Source organism: Hyperolius riggenbachi, chromosome 4 (assembly GCF_040937935.1).
Source record: "Hyperolius riggenbachi isolate aHypRig1 chromosome 4, aHypRig1.pri, whole genome shotgun sequence".
Taxonomy (NCBI): Eukaryota; Metazoa; Chordata; class Amphibia; order Anura; family Hyperoliidae; genus Hyperolius; species Hyperolius riggenbachi.
In genome coordinates, this window is record NC_090649.1 from 420,932,285 (window position 1) to 420,944,619 (window position 12,335).

The window sequence follows — 12,335 nt, forward strand, 5'->3', positions numbered from 1 at the left end:
GTTTCCCTTGTAGTTGTAATTAAATATTTTTTTTCTCAGTTAGTTCCTAATGTTTACGATAAACCCCTCTTTACACACTTCCTAAAAATAGATTGCAATATAACCGGTTACAATAACAGTTTAAGAAAGTTGATCTCAGCAAAAGGAATTATATCTTCAACCTTCATTGGAAAGAATATAATTAAAGTGAAATCCAAACTGCAACAACCATACAATAATTCATTTCAGATACTGAGGCAGCCAGTTTTTAAAAATGTTTATATGTAGCTAATTACTGACCTCTATGTTGAGTATATATACAGTACAGACCAAACGTTTGGACACACCTTCTCATTCAAAGAGTTTTCTTTATTTTCATGACTATGAACATTGTAGATTCACATTGAAGGCATCCAAACTATGAATTAACACATGTGGAAGTATGGTACATAACCAAAAAGTGAGAAACAACTGAAAATATGTCATATTCTAGGTTCTTCAAAGTAGCCACCTTTTGCGTTGACTACTGCTTTGCACACTCTTGGCATTCTCTTGGGTGAACCGGGTACCAGGCTAGGTGAGGGTGACAGGTGAGGACTGAGGAGGTGGGGAGAGACAGCAGGAGCCAGCAGCCATGCGTCCCAAAGGACGCATTCTCTGCTACATGAGGGGCGTCGGAGATCTTCAATCAACTTAACTGAAAATCGCAAGATAAGAGGATACTGTATTCGTTGGAACATTTATCGAGGATACTGTCGTGGGAATTTTTTTTAAAGGTACAGGTAAGTATTTATGGTTAATTTAGAATAATACAATACTTTTCTAGTGGTTGTGTTTTTATTTCATTTAACCCTTTGTGGAAATGGGTAAGGGGTACTTTGTATCCCTATTCTCATTTCTCCTGGGAGGGGGGTGGGCATCTGGGCTCCCCTTCTTAAAGGGGACTCCCAGATGCCAACATGAACCCCCTCCCAGGGAGTCATCACCCCCACCTCCTCCTGGGGCACCGGAGGTGGGGAAGAGCCCCTTGTCCATGGATTGGTCAAGGGCTCTGGGGAGGGGGGGAGGGGAAGACTTGGTCACCCCTCCCCCCGGAGCGCCCCATACCATGGACCATGTGGGCTGGTATAGTTCAGGGTGCGAAGCCCAAGTCGGCCGGGGCTTCGCATTCTGGCTATCCCAGCCTGCATGGGGGACAAGGGGTTATAGAATAAAATAGAAAAAAACCGAGAGCCCAATATGGTGTAGTATGTTAAAGACAATTGGTAAGTGGTTTAGTGAGAGAACTTATACTTACAAACATGGGTTACCATTCAGGCAACCACTCAATAGGCAGGTGAGGAGATTAGACCTGTCCTCACTCCGGATTAAGAATTCGCTCTCTGTAGTAAAGAAACAAGAAAGGGGGTAGCACTCCCCTCCACCAGGAGTGGACACAGAGTATTTGTATGTAGAACAGAGGCACCAGCAGGATAAAAGTCAATAAACATTTTTTTTAAAATTGCTTGGAGAAAGTGGTGGGCCTGCCTCCCAAAAGCAGACACAAGATCCTGTCTTCATATAAATCAATACATTTATTATACGGTACCCCAAAAACAGTGCAACGCGTTTCGCAGGCCCAGCCCGCTTCATCAGGCAATAAAAGTGGGGACAAAACAGAATTTCGTCAATAGCAGGTGTAGCGCCTCAGTCACTGAGGCGCTACACCTGCTATTGACGAAATTCTGTTTTGTCCCCACTTTTATTGCCTGATGAAGCGGACTGGGCCTGCGAAACGCGTTGCACTGTTTTTGGGGTACCGTATAATAAATGTATTGATTTATATGAAGACAGGATCTTGTGTCTGCTTTTGGGAGGCAAGCCCACCACTTCCTCCAAGCAATTTTTTTAAAAAATGTATTGACTTTTATCCTGTTGGTGCCTCTGTTTTACATACAAAAAGTTATACATACAAAGGATTATAGAGGCTTGGGAGGGGGGACCCCACGCCATTTTTTTCCAGATTTCCCACACTCAGCACATAAAAATAATATATTTTTTTTAAAGTACTTCCGAGGCCACAAATGTGAAGAAAGTTAATATCCTTTTCAGAATCCAGATCCATGGAGGACGCCATCCGCGCCCTCCTGTTCATTCCGCCATGGCTCCCGCAGTAATACTGGCCCCGGTCAGGTTCAGACCCCTCCATACGGGTTGGGTTCTCATTCCCCCCTCAATATGGCCACCACAGATTGCCGCGGCTGCGCAGTCCGCATATACGCAGTTACAGCTGTGCAGCTCTAGGGCCTCCTCCCGCCGTGTCATCAATATGCGTGCATACATCAGGCGCATTGGGAGGAGGTCCTAGAGCTGCGCAGCCGCAATCGCATCTATGCAGACTGCACAACCGTGGCAATCTGTGGCGGCCATATTGAGGGGGGAATGAGAACTCAACCCATTCGGTGGGGTTGGGACCGGACCGGGGTCGTTATTACTGCGGGAGCCATTGCAAAATGAACGGGTGGGCATGGATGGCATCCTCCATGGATCTGGATTATGAAAAGGTATTTAACTTTTTTCACATTAGTGGTTTTGGAAGTCCTTTAAATATTGTTTCCTGCTATCTTTTTAACATATCCTGCAAATTTGGTGTTGCTAGGATGTAAGGGGCCTTTGCTTTTAACTGCTAAAGGCGGAGGGTGATAACCAACCAGAGTTATAGGGGTGCAAAAATGCTGAATTTTGCCATTGGCTTTTATTGGGCTCCCTATTTCACTTTCAAAAATCCCAAATCTTTTCAAAGGGTGATGGCTCAGCAGTGGCACATTTTCTAGCATTGTAGGGACTCTTAGGGGGATCGTGACTGATGAGTTTCGGGCCCCTATGCCAAAGAAGTCATAGCCTAGGGTCACAAAAACCTGTTCATTTTGGCAATGTTAATGGTGGCGATTCTGACGAACATAAGTTGCAGCCATGGCCGTTAGCAAAGTGTGAATCTCATGACATGTCTCACGCAGGTAGAATGCATATTGTTGTACTTGCACTCCAATGTTGGGTTCCCTAAATCTCTGCAAACCAGAGTTACGGGGGGTGCAAATGTGCTAAATTCCCCCATAGGCTTTCATTGGGCCTCCTATTTCACTTTCCAAAATCTCACATTTTTTCAAAGGGCAATGGCTCAGCAGTGGCACATTTTCTAGCATTGTAGGGACTCTTAGGGGGATCATGACTGCTGAGTTTCGGGCCCCTAGGCCAAAGAAGTCATAGCCTAGGGTCACAAAAACCTGTTCATTTTGGCAATGTTAATGGTGGCGATTCTGACGAACATGAATCGCAGCCATGGCCGTTAGCAAAGTCTGAATCTCATGACATGTCTCATGCAGTTAGAAGGCATATTGTTGTATTTGTACTCCAATGTTGGGTTCCCTACATCTCTGCAAACTAGAGTTATGGGGGTGCAAAAGTGCTAAATTCCCCCATAGGCTTTCATTGGGCCTCCTATTTCACTTTCCAAAATCTCACATTTTTGCAAAGGGCGATGGCTCAGCAGTGGCACATTTTCAAGCATTGTAGAGGCTCTTAGGGGGATCATGACTGCTGAGTTTCGGGCCCCTAGGCCAAAGAAGTCATAGCCTAGGGTCACAAAAACCTGTTCATTTTGGCAATGTTAATGGTGGCGATTCTGACGAACATAAAGTGCAGCCATGGCCGTTAGCAAGCTCTGAATCTCACGACATGTCTCATGCAGGTAGAAGGCATATCGTTGTACTTGCACTCCAATGTTGGGTTCCCTACATCTCTGCAAACCAGAGTTACGGGGGTGCAAATGTGCTAAATTCCCCCATAGGCTTTCATTGGGCTTCCTATTTCACTTTCTAAAATCTCACATTATTTCAAAGGGCGATGGCTCAGCAGTGGCACATTTTCTAGCATTGTAGAGACTCTTAGGGGGATCATAACTGCTAAGTTTTGGGCCCCTAGGCCAAAGAGGTCATAGCCTAGGGTCACAAAAACCTGTTCATTTTGGCAATGATAATGGAGGCGATTCTGATGAACATAAGTTGCAGCCATGGCCGTTAGCAAAGTCTGAATCTCACGACATGTCTCATGCAGTTAGAAGGCATATTGTTGTACTTGTACTCCAATGTTGGGTTGCCTACATCTCTGCAAACCAGAGTTACGGGGGTGCAAATGTGCTAAATTCCCCCATAGGCTTTCATTAGGCCTCTTATTTCACTTTCCAAAATCTCACATTTTTTCAAAGGGTGATGGCTCAGCAGTGGCAAATTTTCTAGCATTGTAGGGACTCTTAGGGGGATCATGACTGGTGAGTTTCGGGCCCCTAGTCCCTATAATGCTAGAAAATGTGCAAGCAGAAGAAGACAGGAGGTTGGCACTACAGCGGCTCACACATACAGCTCAACATCAGGACTTGCAGTAGATGTAAGAGGACTCAAGGTGTACCTCTTCTTAAAAACCTCTTTAGCGTGCTCAAGCCTAAAGTTCTGATAACAGGCAAATAAAGAAAATGGAAAAGCTGGCACTGCTGCAGGTGTTCAATTTATTGCTACAACATTATAAGGTGCAAATGTGCAAATGTACAACATCAAGTAAAGTTGCAATTGGTGGAGAACATACCCTGTTAGAAGAGGCATGGGTGGTGGTAGGTGCTGGGCACTGGATGCCTGACGGCCGTTTCAAAGGTGAAATAGGGAGCCCAATAAAAGCCAATGGCAGAATTCAACACTTTTGCACCCCTATAACTCTGGTTCGTTATCACCCGCCGACTTTAGCAGTTAAAAGCAAAGGCCCCTTACATCCTAGCAACACCAAATTTGCAGGTTATGTTAAAAAGATAGCAGGAAACAATATTTAAAGGACTTCCGAGGCCATAAATGTGAAAAAAGTTAAATACCTTTTCATAATCCAGATCCATGGAGGATGCCATCCACACCCTCCCATTTATTTTCCGCCATGGCTCCTACAGTAATACCAGCCCCGGTCGGGTCCCAACCCCTCCGAAGGGGTCGGGTTCTCATTTCCCCTCAATATGGCCGCCACAGATTGCCGCGGCTGTGCATTCCACATAGACGCAATTGCGGCTGCGAAGCTCTAGGACCTTCTCCAGATGTGTCCGATGTATGCACGGATATTGATGACACAGCGGGAGGAGGCCCTATAGCTGCGCAGCCGCAATCGAGTCTATGCGGACTGCGCAGCCGCGGCAATCTGTGGCGGCCATATTGAGGGGGGAATGAGAACCAGACCCCTTCGGAGGGGTTGGGACCCGACCGGGGCCAGTATTACTGTAGGAGCCATGGCGGAATAAATGGGAGGGTGCGGATGGCATCCTCCATGGATCTGGATTATGAAAAGGTATTTAACTATTTTCACATTTGTGGCCTCGTAAGTCCTTTAAAAAAAATGTTTTTTTTAATTATTTTTATGTGCTGAGTGTGGGAAATCTGAAAAAAAATCCATGGACAAGGGGCTCTTCCCCACCTCCGTTGCCCCAGGAGGAGGTGGGGGCGACAACTGGAAGCAGGAGATTTGGGCGCATGAGACAAGTGGACAAAAAGGGCGCCCCATTCACTCCCATTATAAATATCGTTTAATGGGCGCCGAACAGGGAAAAAAGGGCGCCGGAGATGATTAACGTTTTACAAACGGCGCCCGGAGATTTTTAATGTTTTATAACTGTGCTTGTGATGATTTAACTTTACAAAATGAGCCCGTGACGAATAACGTTTATAAAAATACTAAACATATTTATCCTGTTTAATTAAAACATTATTTAACATTTTAACCCTTACTGTTTGTAAAACATTATTATTCACAAAATAAAGCGATCAGTACGTAATGTAAATTGCAATATATTTTTTACACTTACTATTTGTAAAACATTTCTAAAACATTATTATTCACCCCAAAACATTATTAATTTTTTTTTATTTACATTTTTTATTTATTAATGTTTGTAAAACATTATTATCCATAGGGGGTCTTAGGTTTAGGCACCACCAGGGGGTCTAGGGGTTAGGGATAGGTACAGGGAGGGCTTTGGGGTGGTTAGTTTTAGGCACCACCAGGGGAGTCTTAGGTTTAGGCACCACCAGGGGGGTCTTAGGTTTAGGCACCACCAGGGGAGTCTTAGGTTTAGGCACCACCAGGGGGGGGGGGGTCTAGGGGTTAGGGATTGGTACAGGGAGGTTTCTGTGTGAGAGTAGGGTTAGGTATAGTTTTAGTACAATTTTAATAATACTAATCAACAGTTATTATGAATGTACTTATATTAATATAATTGTTATAAACAATATTTTCACATTTTATTATAATAATAAACGATAAATTAAGATTATTCATAACAATATATAATTATAATGTTTAAACAAATATTACTGTTTTTTTAACAAACGTAATTATAAGTTTCAGTTTAGAAACAGGGAAGATTAACGTTTTAAGAATTTCCAATTTCATACACATTATTTAATGATTTATAAATTCTTAAAACACTATTTGTAAACGAAATTCTACACAATATTTTTATAAACGATAATACTGCTTATCGTTTACACCACGCTCCCTTTTTTCCCGACGCCCTTTTTTGATGTACGCGCGACAACTCCCTGGGAGGGGGTTCATGGTGGCATCTGGGAGTCCCCTTTAAGAAGGGGGGCCCAGATGCCCACCCCCCTCCCAGGAGAAATGAGTATAGGGGTACAAAGTACCCCTTACCCATTTCCACAAAGGGTTAAATGAAATAAAAACCCAACCACGAGAAAAGTATTTTATTATTCTAAATTAACCATAAATACTTACCTGTACCCTTAAAAAAAATTCCCGCTACAATATCCTCGGTAAACTATCCAACGAATACAGTATCCTCTTATCTTGCTATCTTCAATTAAGTTGATTGAAGATCTCCGATGCCCCCACACATAGCAGAGAATGCATCCTTTGGGACGCATAGCTGCCGGCTCCTGCTGTCTTTCCCCACCTCCTCACCTGTCACCCTCACCTAGTCTAGGTGAGGGTGACAGGTGAAGGCAGGTGGGGGGAGACAGCAGGAGTCGGCAGCTATACGTCCTGCTCAGGACGCATTCTAAGCTATACTAAGGGTTCATGAATCATCCAGTTCTTTTTAATGAATCGGTTCTTTTTTTAATGAATCAACTCTTCTTTCTTTGAAACTTTAAAATTGATTTTCTCAAAAAGTATAATGTCTTTTTGAAAAAAAAAATTCCTCTTGTACCCACTATTCCACTTAACATTCCCAGCAATTTTGGTGTTTCTAGCTTTTAAAGGGGCTTTGCTATTAACCGCTAAAATCGGCGGGGGTTTATTTGCCCACGGTCAGAAGGAGAATTTACATTGAAACTTTAAAATTGATTTTCTCAAAAACTATAAGGTCTTTTTGAAAAAAAAATGTTTTCGTCTTGTAGTCACTACCCTCCTCTACACACCCTGCAAATTTGGTGTTTTTACTATGTAAGGGGACTCTGCTATTAACCGCTAAAGTCGGCGGGCATTAAAGTCTGTGGACGAACCAAACTTTTTTGAAAAAAGTTCCTGGTTCACTGCTAACGTGAACCACCGAAGTTCGCTGGGAACCATTCGCCGGCGAACCGTTCGGGCCATCTCTACTGGGCAGGTGCAGCCGTACTTGTGCAAGCACAGTACAACTGCACTTGTACACAAAGAGAAGCGGGTCGTGATTTAAAAGAGAGTCCCTGGAAGCAACAGAGCTCTTCAGGAGGACACACCAGACGCCTCTGGAGGATCCAGAGGCTTTCCACTTCTTAGGGAAGTTTTTTATAATAGCTGGGCTGATTGCTATGTTTACATGTTGCTTCTCTAAGCTTAAAGAGACACTGAAGCGAAAAAAAATGATGATATTATGATTTGTATGTGTAGTACAGCTAAGAAAAAAAACATTAAGATCAGATACATCAGTCTAGTTGTTTCCAGTGCAGGAAGAGTTGAGAAACTCCAGTTGTTATCTCTATGCAAAAAAGCTATTAAGCTCTCCGACCAACTTGGTCCTGGAGAGGGCTGTTATCTGACTTTTATTATCTGAACTGTAATTGAACTGTTTACTTTTCCTCTAGCAGAGGAGAGTTTATTACTTCACAGACTGCTCTGAAAGACTCATTTTAAATGCTGAGTGTTGTGTAATCTGGACATATTATAGAGTGATGCAATGTTAGAAAAAACACTATATACCTGAAAATAAAAATATGAGAATATTTTCTTTGCTGCTAGTCTTCTAGTAATTATTCATAGTACACAACCAATTCATTATATCATATATTTTTTTTCGCTTCAGTGTCTCTTTAAATGATCACAGCAAATTAGACCCTTACAAATCTCTCACCTGATCAAACTGATCACATGCCTCTACATGTGTTCTCACTTGAGTCACTCAAACTGTGACCTGGTTAAATAAACTTTCACACACATGTTGTCGTTATTATTACTAATGTTGTTGTTGCTAGGGATGCTCATTCAGATTTTGCGGAAGTGAAATGTCAGCCTTTCCAATCGTAAATGAACATTTCTGATCGGTACTCCTAAAATGGAACTTGGAAATTGGATTTTTGCAGAAATACTGCATAACAGCAATTCGGAAATTTTAGCCCAGTCACAGAACTTGGAAGAATTGGACAAGTCAGAGATTGCAGAGTCAATTCAGAAGTATTTGGCCAATCAGAGACAGCAAAAAATGACGAAAAAAAAACACTACTCGGAAATCAGAAAACGGAAATTGGGTTTCTGTGATAATACCACATTACCACAACATGGTAATTTTAGGCCACAGAACTTGGAAGCATTGGACCAATCAGATAATGCAGAGTCAACTCAGAAGTATTTGGACCAATTAGAAAATGCAAAATATGACAAAAAAACCCCTCAGAAATAAAAAATTCGGAATTTCCATGGAAACGGAAACTGGTGTTTCTTGCCATCGCTAGTTGTTGCTTTATACAACGCAGAGATTTTTTTTTTTTGTGGCCCTTATACAAAGTCATGAGAATGAGTGACTTCATAATTCAAATATTTTTTTGCTGGATGGCACAATATATACTGTATAATCTATCACATGAACCATTGACCATACCACAAAATATTCCTGAACTTAAATGCAGACAATTAAATAAAAAAAGATGTGGTTTTAAAGAAAACATTCCTTGCAAATATTTATTAAACATCTACTCAGAAATTGCTATTTTATATGCCGGGCCTGGGAGCGGTGAGCGAGCAACACGTGAAGTATGCGCTAATAAAGAACAGAAACCAACGCAGAATACGAAAATTTATAGAATATTAGGTTAACGCAGCTTCTCCAAGGAGTTTTTTCATCTTAAACTGATTATAACCAAAAAGCCACAAGATTAGAAAAAGTCTTTCAAGTACTTTTGTGCATATAGGCAGCACGGCGGCGTAGTGGTTAGCTCTCTCGCCTTGCAGCGCTGGATCCCTGGTTCGAATCCCAGCCAGGGCACTATCTGCAAAGAGTTTGTATGTTCTCTCCGTGTCTGCGTGGGTTTCCTCCGGGCACTCCGGTTTCCTCCCACATTCCAAAAACATACAGATAAGTTAATTGGCTCCCTCTAAAATTGGCCCTAGACTACAGTACTTACACTATATAATATAGACATATGGCAATGGTAGGGATTAGATTGTGAGCTCCTTTGAGGGACAGTTAGTGACGAGATATATATATATATATATATATATATATATACAGATATAAACACTGTACAGCGCTGCGTAATATGTCGGCGCTATATAAATACTAAATAATAATAATAATAATATCTCAAAACAATTGCAATTGAATGTGAAAAAGTAATACAACAAATTACAATAACCTTATCATGCCGGCTTATCATACTACTACTGCTCTGGCCTATTCAAAGGAGCACTGGCTTAAAATAAACTAATTATTGTATTGCCTTGGAAGCTGGAACAGTGACTCTCAGACTTGTGTAAACAAATTGGCTGAAAAGATAGTGTATCTGGCAAGAAAAGCATCAGCTGTATCTATTACTAACAGATTTTGAAGCTACAAACTAATGATAACTCTACTGTCAACGGCTTAAAGGGGACCTGAACTCAGAGTGTCCTCTCTGCTCAAAAAGATATTCAACAGCATAATATTCATTAAACAAAAACATTTTTTTTGTTACAGCTGATACAAATACTAAAATATATCTGTACTTTTTCTACTTCCATATTTATGGAAGCCGCCATATTGCTAACATCCTTTGCTTTCAAATAAGCTTATCTGCCTTCTCTGCAGTGGCAGTCATGTGACACAGGGGAGAGATCAAATAAAAATCGCAGCCAACTTGTGATTAGACACAAATGAGGGGAAATAAACAGGCTAAACTCTCTAAATACATACAGTGTGCATTTCTCTGTTTTCCTTCTGTCTTGTGCAAGAGTTCAGGTCCACTTTAAGAAGATTTTATGAAAACTACTTGTTGGGGAATAATGATCTCTTTTGAGGCTTTGAAAGCAGCTGACATATTATGTTTTGAAGATTCAAATATGTCAGAAAGCTTACAATATAAAGAAGATACAGATTGATGATGACTATGCTTGAATGGGAAAAAATATAAAAAAAAGTACCTCTTTGCAAGTCCCTGCAGTAAAGTTAAACTGCTCTGCCTGGCATACAAATCCATCCACCACACGTTCTCTTTATACATATTAAATCTTGTCCAGATCCAACACTCCATGGATGTCCACATCTCAAATCACTTTGCTCTCTCGTAAGGCTCCAGGACTTCTCCAGAGCAGTCTCTACTCTATGGAACTCCCTCACTCCATCAGGCTCGCCCCACCTTCAACTCATTGAAACAGGCTTCGAAGACACATCTGTTCACCGTCGCTTTTCTGTCATAACTCCATCCTACTCCCTTGGAATTACACTCCCACTGGTTAGATCAAAAAAAAAAATATCCACTGTATCAACCATGGACCATAAGATGCACTTTTTCTCCCCCAAAAGTGGGGGGGGGGAGGTCTCTGAGTTTTATGGTCCAAATATAAAATAACATGTGTCCCCTCACTTTGCGACGTGAACGTGCATACCCGATTGGAATGCAAGCGTGCAAACCGTGCCAAGTGCCTCTGTCAAAGGAGCTTTGCTCATATCCAGACCTGCATTGTATGTGCTCCTACTTACTGCCTGATGAAGCAGGGTCGTTCCTGTGAAACGCATTGCATTGATTCCTTGGAGTATAAAATACATTTTTTGTTAATATAACATCAGCATTTTTTGTGTCTGCTTTGAGGAGGTAAGTCCACCACTGCCTCCTCTACTTTTAAACTTTTTAGCTACTTTTATACTTTTGGTGCCTCTGTTTATACATTACACAAGCAATTAATGTCTAAGCAGCCCCAGGACAAGCTAGACAGTGAGAGCTGTTCTCTAGCTGGGGAACACATGACTGACTTCTCCAAAGGGATTTTCTTCTGGAATGGCTACGCCAAATATGAAAATGATTTAAGTAGTGGCATAGTCCCTTAACCAGCTTTACTAACAATGAAAAACCTGGGATGGTAAACTGGGGGTTTAAAACAAAATCTTGCATTTCCACAAACCAGGAGATCATCTTTGATTTGGAAGAAGTTATTGGTGGTCTTCATAAGAATTAGGCAAGCATCCAAGACATGGAATACATTTATAGTTAATGAAGCTGTCTGGGGGATGTGTTAATTAACCATTCAAGTTTGACATAATTATCTAAAATAATAAACCGGTAGGTTGAATATGAAACAACAAAGAACTTTGCATACACCCTCTTCTAGCACCGGATCACATTAGTAACATCAGAGAGAGATCAGGATGACTCTGGAAGTGGATCAGAAAGGAATTTATTTCACACATTTCCCAGCCAAATTCAGATGATTATTTACAAATGGGATTTTTGAGCAGTTCAATTTCCTCCAACAGAGTTCAGCACATGGTAATGCAATAATAGCTGCCCAGTTATTTAGCATATTACACTGCTCCCATCAAAGCCCAGCTAATTAGCACATAACATAGCGTTCAGATTACTTGCTGTATCATTCTTCCCACTGTCAGTCTGATTTGAAATTTCATTTGGGATGCTTAGATCATGGAAATACATGCTAAATTGACACAATAAATGAAAGACATATCTCCTTGATAACAATGTGCTGTTGTTTTGTATATTTGTTTTATTTGTTTATGCGTATATTCAGTACTAAAAAAATTACTAACAGGTGTTGATTTTCCATCATGAAAATGTAAAATATTATATATTTCAGGTTTGTTTATTTTTTTATTGGTAATAGCAATTATTGCTGTAAGAGGGAAAAAATGATTGCTTTACTGCTATATA